Raw genomic sequence first — 15,752 nt, 5'->3', positions numbered from 1 at the left:
TGCCTTTGTTGCATCTGTTAAAAATGCATGAGGTGAAGTAGCTTGCAATGAAATCCAATTCCCTATAGATTGAGTGCACAACACATCACAACCATCAATGTAACAGTAACAAAACAATAATAGTTAGACAGACCTTAAATATGAGTGATGTGAAGGATAAAAACAACTGCATTAGTGTAGAAGAGTGGTTTCTCTTGAGTTTGAGAGGATGTGATGATTGTTGTACTGTTCTTATTGGTTATGTCACAGGTCAAAAGGAGTTACAGGTGAATGATGGCGTAACAAAAAGGCTAAAGTTCATATTAATTTCCCAGTCAAAATGGCCTGTCTGCTCCTAATCAGCTTATACAAAAATAAATAGCTACCAACTCCTCCACAGCAGAAATCTAAATACTGCTAAGGATTGATTTATAAGTATTTTAAGTTCCCAAAGAATATGGACATTATGACAAAAATGTTGATCTGTGAATATGTCAATGTGTTTTTCAGCTGTGCTTTCAACAGAAGTGTATTCTTGAAAAGATTAAAGACTTCTGAAAAAAATGACGTTCTGGGCTATGAGACCTGGCCTTCAATACCATCAGTATCTGTTTCAGGTATAATCATAGCCACTGAAAATTTATTCTTTTGACTTTCTTCAACCTTCGCCACCCAACCTCACCCATTTTTGACCTGGATTTCACGAGGGCTTTTTAATGCAATAATCTGTCAAACACTGGCTTGATATTGAGTTCAGCTACTCTCGCCTCTCTTCATGTATTCATCATTTGTGTCCATGTCTGAATCAAAGATGTTCAGAGGTCTGAAGCAAAGTGGTTCTGACGGAATCCAAACAGAGCGTTGGAGAGCGGTTTCTTGCTTAGCAGATGTTGTTTGAGGCACCATTGAAAACTAACTCCTCTCATGACTTTACTTTGAATGAGGACAGCCTGGAAGAGTCGTAATTGCAGTAAGAAGTCTCACAACACCAGGTTAAAGTCCAACCAGTTTATTTGATAGTAATCCCACAAGCTTTCGGAAACAGTGTTCCTTCATCAAGTGTGTGGAAGTTGTAATTGGCCAGACTAGATTTTGTTTACTTGTGAGCAGGACATGTCTGTGCCATATTCAGTATTATTAGGTAGATAGCAGTGTTATAGGTGACCTGGAACAGATTGTCTAGTGGAACCGCTGGCATTGCTAAAGGACCCTTAGCTTTTGCTATGTTAGTTGTACCCAATCATTTCTTTGTATCATGTGGAGCGAACCGAATTGCCATGGCACTGACATCAACAAGAGTGAGTGCTTTGAAAGATTGTTAGATATAGTCAGTCACTTTGTACTAGCAACTGTAATTTATTCAGTCTTGACTCCTGCCTGTCAGCTGTGCTCTGATTGGGTGTTCCTGTTAGCTTTCTGACTGCCAGAATTTTACCAGCATGATTGCCCAACTCCCAGGGTGGGGTGAGGCTCAGAGAACAGCATTCTCCATTGGTCTCGGGCAGACTCTTACAAACCTTAAGCGGATGTGCCGGTAAACTCCCGCCCTCCATCTCCATTGTCAACTGAGTGTGGTGCAGCTACAGAGCTTTGCTCTTATGCACTGGATGTAGTGCTGTTTATTTTCGTCTACAACACATTAGTTTTGGTACTCAATATGTTGATGGTCCTGTGTGGTAGCTTCATAGGTTGATACTGAAGTATATCTAATGCTGCTCTTTGCAGAAGGGGAAAAAACAGTACAAATGGGGAAATAAGAATATCAAACTGGTCTTAAAATGGAACATCAGTAAAAGCTGGGAAGTAAGAATACTGGTCCAAACTGTTTTTCCTTCTGATTTAGCTCTCCCTTCTACATCCTGTGTTTACTAAAAGCTGATTTTCTGACTTAAAAAACACCAAAGCCTCAGAGATGCCTCAGTCTATGAGTTTAGCGATTGTTTTGTTCTGCAGTATTGCAGCTGCTCATGGCCTGCATCTTATGGATGCCCTGTATTTGGGCTGTAAGAACTGTTCTCAATCTCTCCCAAACAATGGAGGGCCACAGAGACTAACTTGGCCCAGATTTCCACTCCTGGGTCAGGTGCACAAAGACAGGAGAATTCCTGACCCTGCGAACGTAACCTTTAAAAATGGCTGCCCAGAGATTGGATTTTCAATCTAGGGGTGTGGACTGGATTAGAATTTGGGACAGGCCACCCAACATGGACTGAAAAGGTTGCTGGATGTAGAGTGGGTTGGACGGAAGGGCTGCATCTGGGCACCAGCACTGTGTCCAACATTTAAAAATAATTATTAAAACATGGAACATCCTTCTAGCCCTTACCCTGCATCCCCCTCTCAAATACACTCCCCATGCCCATCTATGCTAACCCTTGCAACTCCATCACTTCATCCATCCCCCATAACTCCGTCATACCCTCCATACCAACCTATGTCCCTGCTATGCCACCCCATGCTTTTTATAGTCCCTGTGCCAACTCATGTCAATCTTTGCATCCACTATCCACCACCCTTTTCCCTTCTATCTACAATGAACTTAGTATTCACCATAGGAAGACATCAAGACACATGTAGAAATGAGATAAAATAAAGTTTTCAGTGTCTACTGCAGGTTTCATTATATTGAAAGGAAACACAAGGTCAAAAAATCAATTTGCTGCATTTATATTGCTTTACCTATATGTATTGTGACAAAAAGTTCATTCAAGTGCACAATCCCTTACAATAATAAGCATTGGAATTCATATTTCCACCCTGAAGGGTCTATGACCACTTGCAGCTGTCAATCAAACTATGAAATAGCAGGCAGCATACTGTGATAACAGATGATTATGAAATCAATCTGCAGCACTTATCCAATAATAGAAATCCTCAGGTTTATGGCAATAGACAGAATGAAATAGCAAACAATAATTTTTTAACACTTCAGACATGTTTTCAAGATTTAAAGTGCAAGACATTTGAAAACCTGGAACACCTAGATGACAAGGACACCTATGTCAGACTCCTATTTATTGACTACAGCTCAGTTTTCAACACTGTTATTCCCACAAAACACATCTCTAAACTTTGTGGCTTGGGTCTCGGCACCTCCCTCTGTGACTGGATCCTGAACTTCCTAACTCACAGACCACAATCAATAAAGATAGGCAACAACACCTCCTCCACGATCATCCTCAACACTGGTACCCTACAAGGTTGTATTCTCAGCCCCTTACTATAATCCTTATACATTAATGACGGTGCAGCCAAATTCCCCTCCAATTCGCAAGTTTTCTGACAACACCACTGTAGTGGGTCGGATCTCAAACAATGATGAGACAGAGTACAGGAATGAGATAGAGAATCTGGTGAACTGGTGCAGCAACAATAATCTCTCCATCCATGTCAACAAAATAAAGGAAATTGTCATCGACTTCAGGAAGCGTAAAGGAGAACATACCCCTGTCTTCATCAATGGGGATGAAGTAGAAAAGGTCAAGAGCTTCAAGTTTTTAGGTATCCAGATCACCAACAACCTGTCCTGGTCCCCCATGCTGACACTACAGTTAAGAAAGCCCACCAACACCACTACTTTCTCAGAAGGCTAAGGAAATTTGGCATGTCAGCTACGACCCTCACCAACTTTTACAGATGTACATAGAAAGCATTCTTTCTGGTTATATCACAGCTTGGTATGGATCCTGCTCTGCCCAAGACCACAAGGGGTCGTGAATGCAGTCCAATCCGTCACGCAAACCAGCCTCCCATCCATTGACTCTGTCTACACTTCCCGCTGCCTCAGCAAAGCAGCCAGCATAATTAAGGATCCGACGCATCCTGGACATTCTCTCTTCCACTTTCTTCCTTCAAGAAAAAGATTCAAAAGTCTGAGGTCACATACTAACCGACTCAAGAATAGCTTCTTCCCTGCTGCCGTCAGACTTTTGAATGGACTTACCTTGCATTAAGTTGATCTCTCTCTATACACTCTATCACTGTAACACTACATTCTGCACTCTCTTGTTTCCTTCTCTACAAACAGTATGATTTGTCTGTATAGCGTGCAAGAAACAATACTTTTCACTGTATGTTAATACATGTAACAGTAATAAATCAAATCAAATCAAAACCTTGACATATTGACAACTATCTTTGTCAGGTGCTTCTAACAGCTCCTTTAATAACTGCTTATGACTGTTTCTACAACAATTTTGACAATTCCAATGAGTTTGGCAGTAATGAGTTTATGCACATTTTACATATATTTGTGCCTACTTTTAACAATTCCAAAAGGCATCTGATGTACCCCAAAGAGCATCTTACCTCCAGCAAACTCACTTGACGTCCCTGAAAGTGTTTCTGGACCAGATCCAAAAGGGTACCTTATGTCTATGAAGTCTGGCTATCCAAAATGATGCTTGGTGTTCAGACCTGCTGTAATCTGGTGTAATATGCATATCTCAGGTTTCACACTCCAGGCCTATCAAAATCCAACTTCAGTAAAAATTACTGATAAGTGGCTGGCTACCTCCATAAACTGTGCATGCATGAAATATGCTGTTGTGAAAATGGGAAGTGCTGTGTTTGGAGGGCTGGACATTCAGGCATTTCTGCTATTTATACCATGATGAGAGAATATTTTTCCATCATGTGTTGGTCATTTATAATAATGTCATTCTTTTGGTTGCCCTGAACACTCACACCCTTCACAGTGATGAAATGTGGCTGCAGTGTGTCCTAGCAAGAAGATGCAACAACTTGCCACGGCTCCTTCAAAATACTTTCCAAACCTGTGACTTCTACCATCTTGAAAAAAACAAGGGCAGCAGGCACAAAGGAATCTTCAAACACCTCTCCCATTCACACACTCTGATCTGAAGAAATATCACAACCCCTAAAAATCCTGCAGCTCCCTTTCTATCAGTGCTGTCATACCTTTCCACCCAGACTGCAGCAGTTCAAGTCGGTGACTCACCATCACCTTCTCAAGAGCAATTAGGTTCAGGTAATAAATGTTTGCCTTACCAATAATGCACACCTGCCATGAATATTTTTAAGTGTTAGCCTTGGTTCAGTGGTAGCAGTCCCATACCCGAGTCAGGAAGTTGTGGGTTCTGACCACACCAAAACAAATAGCCGAAGCTGACACTTCAGTGCGGAGCTGAGGGAGTATACCAATGTTGGGGATGTTGTTTTTTGGATGAGTCTTTAAACCAAGGCCTCACCTACCCTCTTAGGTCCCTCATAGCAGACTGTTACAAAAGGTGAAGTCGCATGGGATCAGAGGTGAGCTGACAAGATGGATACAAAACTGGTGCGGTCAAAGAAGACAGAGGGTAGCAGTGGGAGGGTGCGTTTCTGAATGGAGGACTGTGACAAGTGGCACTCCTCAGGGATCAGTGCTGGGAACTTTGCTGTTTGTAATATATATATATAAATGATTTGGAGGAAAATGTAACTGGTTTGATTAGTAAGATTGGTGGATTTTCAGAAAGCAATGAGGACCATCAGAGGATTCAGCAGGATATAGATCAGTTGGAGACTTGGGCGGAGAGATGGCAGACGGAGTTTAATCCGGACAAATGTGAGGTAATGCATTTTGGAAGGTCTAATACAGATAGGAAATATATAGTAAATGGCAGAACCCTTAAGAGTAACAATAGGCAAAAAGGTCTGGGTGAACAAATATACAGGTCACTGAAAGTCGCAATGCAGGTAGAGAAGGCAGTCAAGAAGGCATATAGCAGGCCTGCTTTTTCCTAGGGTAGAAGAGTCAATTACAAGGAGGCACAGGTTTAAGGTACGAGGGGCAAGGTTTAATGGAGATGGCAGATTTTTTACATAAAGGATGGTGGGTGCCTGGAACTCACTGTAGAGGGAGGTAGTGGAAGCGGATACAATAGTGGCTTTTAAGGGGTGTCTTGACAAATACATGACTAGGATGGAAATAGAGGAATGGTAGGGGGTTTTAGTTAAGTCAGGCAGCATGGTTGGTGCAGGCTTGGAGGGCCAAATGGCCTGTTCCTGTACTATAATTTTCTTTGTTCTTAATTGGATGTAAAAGATCTCATGGCACTAATCAAAGGAAGTAAGAAGTCTCACAACACCAGATTAAAGTCAAACAGGTTTATTTGGTAGCAAATGCCACTAGCTTAAATGCGAAAGCTAGTGGCATTTGCTACCAAATAAACCTGTTGGACTTTAATCTGGTGTTGTGAGACTTCTTACTGTGTTTACCCCAGTCCAACGCTGACATGTCCAAATCATTCAAACTACATCTCTACTATTCAAAAAGGCACAGGGAATTTCTCCCTGTGACCTGGTGAATATTTGTTCACCAAACTGTTTGTGGGAACATGCTGTACAGAAATTGGCTGCTCTGTTTCCTACGTTACAACAGTACGTACACTTCACTTTACCAGCTTGCTGAACATGATACCCTGACAGGCACCATTTAAAGTAAACATGCTGTTGAAGTCTTTTGTCTTTCACTCATCAGGACAGATTTTCAAGAATACAATTGTAAAGGGAAGAACAATTTATACTGCATGAGAAGAGAGGGTTGATTGGTTGGCAAGTAGAGTCATTGATACATTGCCGTGAAGAATGTAACAGGAACGGTTCACTGCCAAGCTTTCGTTCAAATTCAAACCAGGCAGGTCAAATCAGATTGGTCAAGGCATTGCCATGAGGGATGAATAAGGGAATGGCTATCTAACAAGCTCTGTTTTGTTGAAAAAGTGTAATGTGTGGACATGATCCTCTTGTCTGCAAAGGTTAGGGCCCTGTTTGTGAATATATGTAGCTGTTTGCACTCATATCCAACCACTCCATGCTTGCAAAACTTAAAACCTAGTGTCCAACATTAGATGTGATTCTGTGATTGGACAGCATTTGAAACCAATTCAGACTGTGATAAGAATTATACTGACATCCAATTTAAAATTATTCGCCAGCCTTGCAATGTAGCTCACTGACATGCACTTTATGCTACATATAATCACATACTGGCACTGTCCTTTGCAGACAGAAGGACTACGTCGGCACACTGCATCTTATTCATACTAAACAGAAGCTTGGGGGATAGCCATTCCCTCATTCATTCTACATCACAATTCTTTGACCAATAAGAGTTGACCAGTCTTGAATTTAAACAAAACAAATCAGCATTATTTTCTCATGCAGTACAAACTATTGTTCTCTTTACAACTGGAATCTGTCCTGATGAGTACAAGACAAAAACCTTTGACAGCAATGCTCAAGTTTTGTACTATCAAATAATTATTTTTCTCATTATACGAATGCATTTTCCTTTTAACTCTATCAACAACTTGTGTTTATCTAGCATTATTACTAGAAGTAAACATCCAAAGGCATTAAAAAGAACACTAAGCCACATAATGAGACATTACTGTTGAATAGTTAGTTTTAAGGAATGCTTTAAAGAAGAAAACTTCTGTCGGGAGGTTTAGGGAGGAATTTACAGAGTATAGTGCCCAGGCAGCTGAAGGCCACAAATGGTGAAGCAATTAAAGTCAAGGATGCTCAAGAAGCCAGGATTGGAAGAACTCAGATGTGTACTGGACTGAAGGAGATTAGGAAAGGGTGAGACATTGGAAAACGATGATAAAGATTTTAACATCAAGATGTTGTTCAACTGGGAGCCAGCATAGGTCAGCGAGCACAGGGGTGATGGGTGAATGGGACTTGGTGCATGTAGAATAGGAGCAGCCAAGCCTTTGACAACCTCATGTTTATGAAGGAGTCGATACTGCTAAGTCTGCAGCAGTTACATTGGTGAGTGCACTATTGCTGTCTATCCACTTTGCAGCTAATCTTACAGAACAGAACATTCAAAAGCCTGAAATAAAATATGTTTTTTTTTCCGTAACACCTTTCACATGGATGAACATAAAATTCAGGAAGAAAAAAAGAGAAGGAATAAAATTTCCAAAATATTAACAGCTGCAATGTATGATGAACAGATTGGAAATATAGCTCCAATGAATCAACAAAGTGAAAGACTGCAGCCATGAGCAGTTCAACAATATTTTCCATTCACAAGCTTGAAGCTACGACTGAATTTTACTGGAAACCACAGTACAATGCAACACTGCAATGGGAAAAAGAAAACAGTGCTTGAAGCTTTCATGGCAAATTGTAAATTCATGTGTGCCCACTTACAGTAAATGTCTCGAGCAGTCTCCTGTTTGCTTCAACCTGGTGATGGTTTTATCCTTCTAGAAAGTACAGCTTTGCTTACAAATGACTCACGGGTGCTCAGTCCACTAGTAAAATGCCAATTCTGGTAAATGGGAGAGCAGCCACTAAGATGGATGGTTCCTGCCTTGATACCCTGAGGGTCAGGGTTTGGAACACTGCCCACAAGGGCTTAGGGAAACAATGGTGCTCATTACAACACAGTACCAAAGGCTGCTTACAGCTGTTCTTCGAACTAGATACACCACTTATCATATTATAATGCAGCACTGAAAAGGAATCTAGGTCTCTTCATTTTTTAGGGGAGTTTCCCATGTCTGCTACTTTTTTTTGAAGAAATTATATATGCATATTTTTGTTAACTGTTTCGTGGCCTTGTTTTTTTTAAGAAATCTTTTCCACTGCAGCTTGACAGGGTGACGGGTTACTAGGACTGTGAGAGAGGCAAATTTAACCCATTGAGGGCTGTATAGAACTTCTACTGTAGCCTGCAGTCTATAGTCTAATACAAAAATGGCCAAGGAAAGAAAAGGATACTACAATGGCCTGATGGGGAACATGACTAACTTCAAAATAGAAGGTTTAACTCCCGGTTGGGTATGTGGGCTTGTAACATTGATTTTATTACGGGTGATAAAATCATTCTATCGATCAAATTGACAGAAAACAAATACAGATGGGACCAGAAGACTGATTTTAAGTGCTAAGACAACTTAGGATGCTGCCCTATGGTCAGGCAGTCTGCAATAAACCAATTTGGCTGATATGTCTACAGTAAATGACAACGTGTATGTGTTTAAGTCCGGCTCAAAAGAATAAATATTGAAGAACAGACTCAGAAGAGAAGAACCACAGAAGAAGAAAGGAACTTCAGGCTATGAGCTTGATGAAGTCTGATCCCTCTCCATGCCTGCCCAGCACTAATGAACAGAGACAGCCCCACAGGTCCAGTAAATATGTATAAGTAGTTAAAATCTTTGCTTGTAAACTTATTGTAGTAGATTTATAGGGGAATAGAAGCATTTAATTGTGATATATTGTAAGAGAGTCAGTCTTGTAGCAGTCATAAGTATTGAAAGTTTTGTATTATTTGCCTAATAAAGATGTGATTTGATTTGAAGGTAATGTTTTTGTGTCTATAAATGAACAGCAATAAGGGTCTCAATTAACACGAATTTCAGACAGGTAAGGGGCTAGGCAGCTGGACTGAAAGCTTTTTGAATGAGTGCTGCTTAATTTCATAACTTGACTTCTGGGATGTTCTAATTTTATTTCCATTATTTTTCCCAATACAGCTTGAGCCTGGTTAAGCCTCTCAGAAACTTCAAGGGTATTTATGCAAAACAAAAGAGCAGTTATATTTTCTTTTTCCAAGTGAATCACCAGGTTGCAATTTGTTTAGTTTCATAAAGAGGTGGGCAACTTGCCAACTCTGGTGGTGCTAATGGATTCTGAAGGGTCTAAACTTGAGTATAACTCATGATTAACATTTAAATGTGCCTCCTCTAATTACCTTTCAGATAGGTAATTACACCACTCAATCTAATGGAGGCAGTGAACAGTGGGACCAGGTCAAAAGCTCAGTGACGAGGCTGAATTCAGATAGAAGGGAACATTTGAGAATCTGCTATCAAATCACCATTGGAAAGTAGCAAAAGATTATGGTATAGATCTTAATGCGATAGAATACGACAGATGATGACGAGTTTGACATTTTTCATGTCTCCTCTTTTTTTATTTCTTTTGATAGCAACAGAAATTACACTATTTTCTTTACCTGACAGTGTGCACTTGACATAATTATATGAATTCCAATCTCAATAATGAAGTAGTGTTGGACGTTTGCATTGTGGCATTGCTCCTATTTGGGTAAAATCAGTTCAGGCGCAAGTCTTGGCCTGGAATTAGAACTCTCACCTCTCAGTTAGACAGTCATGGGTTCAAGATCCAGCCAAAAACCTGAGCACATTATCTAGGTCACCATGTCTCTGCAATACCAAAAGAGTGCTGCACCATTACTGTTTTTTGAACTAGATGTTAAAGCCCAGCTCTATTTTCTCATTTAGATATAAGAAATCACCAAGTTCCTTTCAGATGAGAGCAGTGTCCTGGTCAATATTTATTCATCAATTATTAACACTTAAAAACAGATTATCTGACTCATTATTCTCATTGCTGCTGTTGGGATATTGCTATATGCCACTAATCTGTTTCCCTGCAAAACAACAAAGCCTGCACTTTGCAAATATTTCATTGATAATAATGCACTTTGAGATGCTCTGAGGTCATGGAAGGCACTATCAAATATAAGTTACTTATTTTCTTTTCCCATGGTGGGGCAGCATGGTGGCACAATGGTTAACAGTGCTAACAGTGGCTATGGACCGGGGTTTAATTTCAATCTTGGGTGACTGTCAGTGTGTTCTCACCATGTCTGTGGGAGTTTCCTCCGGGTGTTCCAGTTTCCTCCCACAGTCCAAAGATATGCAGGTTAGATCCCCTGGCCATGTTAAATTGTCCCTTCATGTCCAAAGATGTGTAAACTAAGGAGGTTAGCCATGGTAAAACATGTGAAGTTACGGGAGTATGGCAGAGGTGAGCCTGGGTAAGATGCTCTTTTGGAAAGTTGGTGCAGACTTGATGGGCTGAATGACCTCCATCTGCACTATAGGGATTCAATGCTTCCATAAAATTGATGGAGTTGAGAATACCAGTTGATCTTTGCATTTGTGATTTATCAAAATTGTTACAATTATTGTCTCAAAATATATTACTAAATAAAAGTATATCTTTTATTGTAGACATTAATCTGCAATGTTCAGTGTACATATTGTATCTTAATGGTATGACTTGTGCATGACCAATATCGATCTATAATTTCATCAGCTGACGAAATATATATTCAACTGTTTAAAAAGGATTTATTAAAGACAAGAAAAGACACTGACTATAGATGACTGTCACGAGTCACCTGATATCTTGTATTGCAAGTTGACCAGCTTTTTGTTCATTCCAATTTAGACACACCATAACATCATTCTCTGGGATTTCACGCATGAGGATACCAACAATCACTTCGAATACGTTGACTGAAATGTATTGGGCATAACATTTGCACTTCCATAATTACCTCTCCAGACTGGAAGTCTTCTAGAACAATGTTTATATGGAGTTGTGTCTTCCTATCTCATCGACATGAATAATGACTCATTCAGGGGTTAACGGCTACAGCATTCCAGAATCTACTCACTCTCCTCCCCCCAAAAAAAAACTCACCCTGCACATGGCCATGAAACAAAAGCAACCATTAGTTCAAACATTAGGTGAACAAACTTCTTCTGAAATCATTTTGGAGAAGTCAGGTGACTTAGGTAACCATTTTGAAATCTCTTTAGTACAGCACACAACCTGCTAAAGACAGAAGCAGCCTGGAATGTAGCAGTAATAATCTTCCTATTTTCTCCTCTCTCAAGCCAAGGTTCCATTCTTTGCAGCTTTAAGTCCAGCACAAAGATAGTGAGTTTTCATTGAAAGTAACCTGGGGTGCAGGAATAATCAACTTTGTGGAAGAGATGGATGATGTTTTTAAAAGGAAAATGCCTTCGGCAATTGCAGTTGCATTGACTGCACCTCAACCCCTGGAATCTAAAACTTAATTTGGAAAAAATTCTGCAGCTGTCTTTGTGATCAGCAAAGGACTCAAACTGTCAACTCTATTTTTTGACCTTCCAGCATTCAACTTTATTTTGGCTAGGAAAGGAGCTACCTACCGTATAATTTGTAAATTTTGCATGGTTGTGTGTATGTGGCAGCATGGTAGTAGAGTGGTTAACACTGCTGCTTCACAGCTCCAGGGACCTGGGTTTGATTCCCTGCTTGGGTCACTGTCTGTGTGGAGTTTGCATACTCTCCTTGTGTCTGCATGGGTTTTCTCCGAGTGCTCCGGTTTTCTCCCACAGTCCAAAAATGTGCAGGTTTGGTTTGATTGGCCATGCTAAAATTGTCCCTTAGTGTCCTGAGGTGCATAGGGTAGAGGGATTAGTGGGTAAAATATGTAGGGATATGAGGGTACGGCCTGGGTGGGATTGTAGTCAGTGCAGACTTGATGGGCCAAATGGCCTCTTTCTGTACTGGAGGAGTTCTACAATTTCTTTCTATGAATGTGGGTTGCAAAAGGTCAAGATGTATGGGATTACCATTTTTAAATAATTTGCTCTCTTAATCTGGGTGAGTTTTGAACTCAATTCAAGATAATCACTTTTTGTTCTAAAATTAGGAAAGCCTGCCAGACTGCCTCATTTGAAATCAGCATGTGAATAGTTAAACGTGGGCCATGGGTAAAATTCCTTTATCCTTTTTAAATCCTTAAAATCTGTTAGACTTGGAGAGATACGGTTGGGGAATTACATTTTACCCCTCTTCATATGGTTGTAACAATTGCCACATGTCAAATTTAAGGAGCACACCCTTTTATATTTGGCAAGAGATTGTTGACAAGAGAAATCAAGCTAACCAGAAATGGTACACAAGTATGCCACTTAGCTCTATGGTAAGTCACACGAGAGATCATTTTCACTCCACCTCCTGGCTGGTAATCTAGCTGATCGGATCATCCGCCCAGCATCGAACTTGCAAGGATTTGGACTCATTGATCAGTATCACCGAGATACTAGCCAGCTCGTGAAGGGAAGCGTTATCTCCATTGTTGAGGAGGTCCGTGAATCAGTGAAATTACTGCTTTGGGATTTCTCCCATTGTGTTCTATTGCTGCTCAGCAATCTCCATATTATTCACCATAATATATTATCCTGTACTTGTACCATCATACTGGTTCCTGCTATTAGACTAATTGTTATTAACAATAATTAAGGCGACAAACATTTTCCAACAGCAGCCTGATTCCAATGACAAGACTGAGTAGTCCCTGTACAACTTTGGCTCCATGAAAGAAAATAACAATAGGAATGTGCTTTAAAATCAATAGTATAATCTGTATTTAACAGTTATAGCATAAATAAAATTTACTGAACTCCAAAAATACTTAACTGGACTCCAATTGTTACTTATGCCAGTTACTGAAATTATATTCAGTGGTCCACTGTTACACCCACCAAGCATAGTATATTATAAACCCTTGGAAAGGAATCCATGTAAAGAAATCCAGCCATTATGAGGAGTTGTAGGTTAAAGGAGTTATTTTCCTATCAATGAACGCTTAAAAAATTAAAAGGATTCATTTATTTTAGAAAGGAAAATTCTTGTCCAACCACAGGACTCTTCATGTAGGGATGTGTCTTTCCTAATAAGAGATGTGAAACCCTGAAAAGAAACTTGGAGAGTAACTTTTTTTTTTGCAAATTGTCAGAAAGCCCAATCTCGTGTGGGAATTAACGGGATGAATTATACTGATAATTCTAGACCACAGCCAACAGAAATTTTAGCCTAACCTAAAATATAGGCCGGAATACTCTGATCTTGTCCACAGGTGGGATTCTCCGGTCTCGCTGCAGGGAATGAATGGCATAGTCGGGTACGTGAGACCAGAAAATTACGGCCATAATCTTAAAATATAGAGTGATGACATTTTGACCACCGTGACCCCTGTAGCTGGTCTCCCCTGAATCAGTGAGACCCACACCACTATGTGGAAAGTAACAGTTACATGAACTTCTTTAGAATCAAAGTGGAGCATCCTTAATTAGAAATTAACAGTAATCAAATGTATATTTGGAACATAAGGGGGCTGAACCTAATTAACTTGCTTCAGCACCTCTCAAGGTAAAGGTAAAACTATTGGGTAAGATGATGATGATTCTCAGAGGTTGAGTAATCTCATTAACTTTGTAGTTTCCTACTCAGGGATCAAGATTATTACTACTTCTTACTGTAACAATAATTGAATGTAAAAACTGCATTGTCTACAAGAAATAACATTTTATTTTCTCTCTTAGAATTTTAATGTTACATTAAATGTTTTCACTTCACTGTGAATTGCATGTTTGGTTATTTTATAACATCTATATTGTTTAGAACCTACGTTGTTTCAACATTGTTTTTTGTATCATTAACTCGTGAATCCAATTCAGTTCCCCTTCTGGTGGGGGATACATTATACTGAGGAGTCACACCCAGACCCAAAGAATATCCAGGATATTATAATCTGATATATCTAGAGGGTGCCAAGATTCTCTATTGACCAATTTCCTTTAGAGTGATACTAATCAGTTTTTCAGATCCATTCAGCATCTTTACGATCTGTGTTTGTGATGATAGTATGTTACTGATATAGATGTATTAATATATATGTTTGTATGGAGTTGGGGGTGAAGGCAGTAGTGCTCCATTGTGTAAGGTAAGGTTGGAGGGTCCAGTGAAGAGTGGTGAATTGGTAGTAGGTGTAAAAGAGAAATTGCCTTTTTCAGTGGTAGTGTTTATCCTGGCTAAGCATATAGCTGGATCACAGATGGGAGTGATGCCCACTGCAGTTGGAAATCCAGTGGAAAATCAAACAGCTGATTGTTGCAGAAAGCATATCCTAGGATGTTTCCCGACTATGTGGTAACCAGATCACAAAGCCACAGGAGGGGGAGAAATCAAAGAGTAAAGATCACCTCCGTTGGAAAACAAGACTGGGGCTCAGTTATCCAAAACAATCTTTGACCAGATGATTGATAATGAACAAGGACAGGTAAAGAAGAAGTGGATATCTAAGAAAATTGGCAAAATTATAGCATCAAGATGCTGAAATAAAGTAGCTGTATCAGAAAGCATACACAAAAGGAGAATCTGAATACATACTGGACTGTTATTTCATTAGAAAAAAATGTCTTAATGAGAAGTGGAGACCTTTATATATATTCAGGCGGATGAAAAAGAGGCTGAAGTATGTCAATTTGTATTACCAGTGGTTATAGAAAGGAGCTGTTGTAGATAGCATATGAGGTTCCAGTAGGGGGTCATTTGGGAGCAAGGAAGTAACAAGCGGCGAACAGAAAGATGGAAACAGCGTATGGGCAGTAAGTCATGAATTTAAATAAGGATTAGAAATCAGCATAGGCTTGGTGGGTCAAAAGGCCTGTTCCTGTGCTGCATTGTTCTTTGCCCGTTCTCAGCCTTCAGTTGAAAGGAATCATCTAAGAGCTATGTCTGAATTGGGATTCTCCCAAAAAGAGACTAGAATTACAATCCAACACATACTGATAATTTCCATAAAGAAATTCCAGTGCACCAAACCATTTCCCATTTGCATTCATCCAACAGAGTTCTAACGTACAAAATCAATTCCCATTCACACCTATTGCACAGAATCCACAGAAATTTCTAATTCACTTCCAATCATATAGAATTTCCAATGGAGGCAACCATTTTCCACCCATTCCCATTGCATAGAATTATTAATTTCAGCATCACATTGCATCGAAAAATGCTTATTCAACTACAAAATGTTTTTGACACTGCAGGGTAAATTCAGTGGTCCTACAATCTGGACAATGTACCATTCTGGAAGGGAACACATGGCGCAGATATTGCTACACTCCTCAGGCAGCCATTTACCAACTGCTTTATTC

At 39.8% G+C, this 15,752-nt stretch overlaps 1 protein-coding gene across 7 annotated transcripts in view; it reads right to left on the bottom strand.

The window, feature by feature from the left end:
• LOC145340888 (uncharacterized) overlaps window positions 1–15,752 on the bottom strand; it is a 402,915-nt gene that overhangs the window by 64,727 nt on the left and 322,436 nt on the right. The window lies entirely within an intron of this gene.

Source organism: Carcharhinus amblyrhynchos, chromosome 3 (assembly GCF_965287045.1).
Source record: "Carcharhinus amblyrhynchos chromosome 3, sCarAmb.v2.hapA, whole genome shotgun sequence".
NCBI lineage: Eukaryota > Metazoa > Chordata > Chondrichthyes > Carcharhiniformes > Carcharhinidae > Carcharhinus > Carcharhinus amblyrhynchos.
This window is presented reverse-complemented; position numbering and strand designations above follow the sequence as displayed.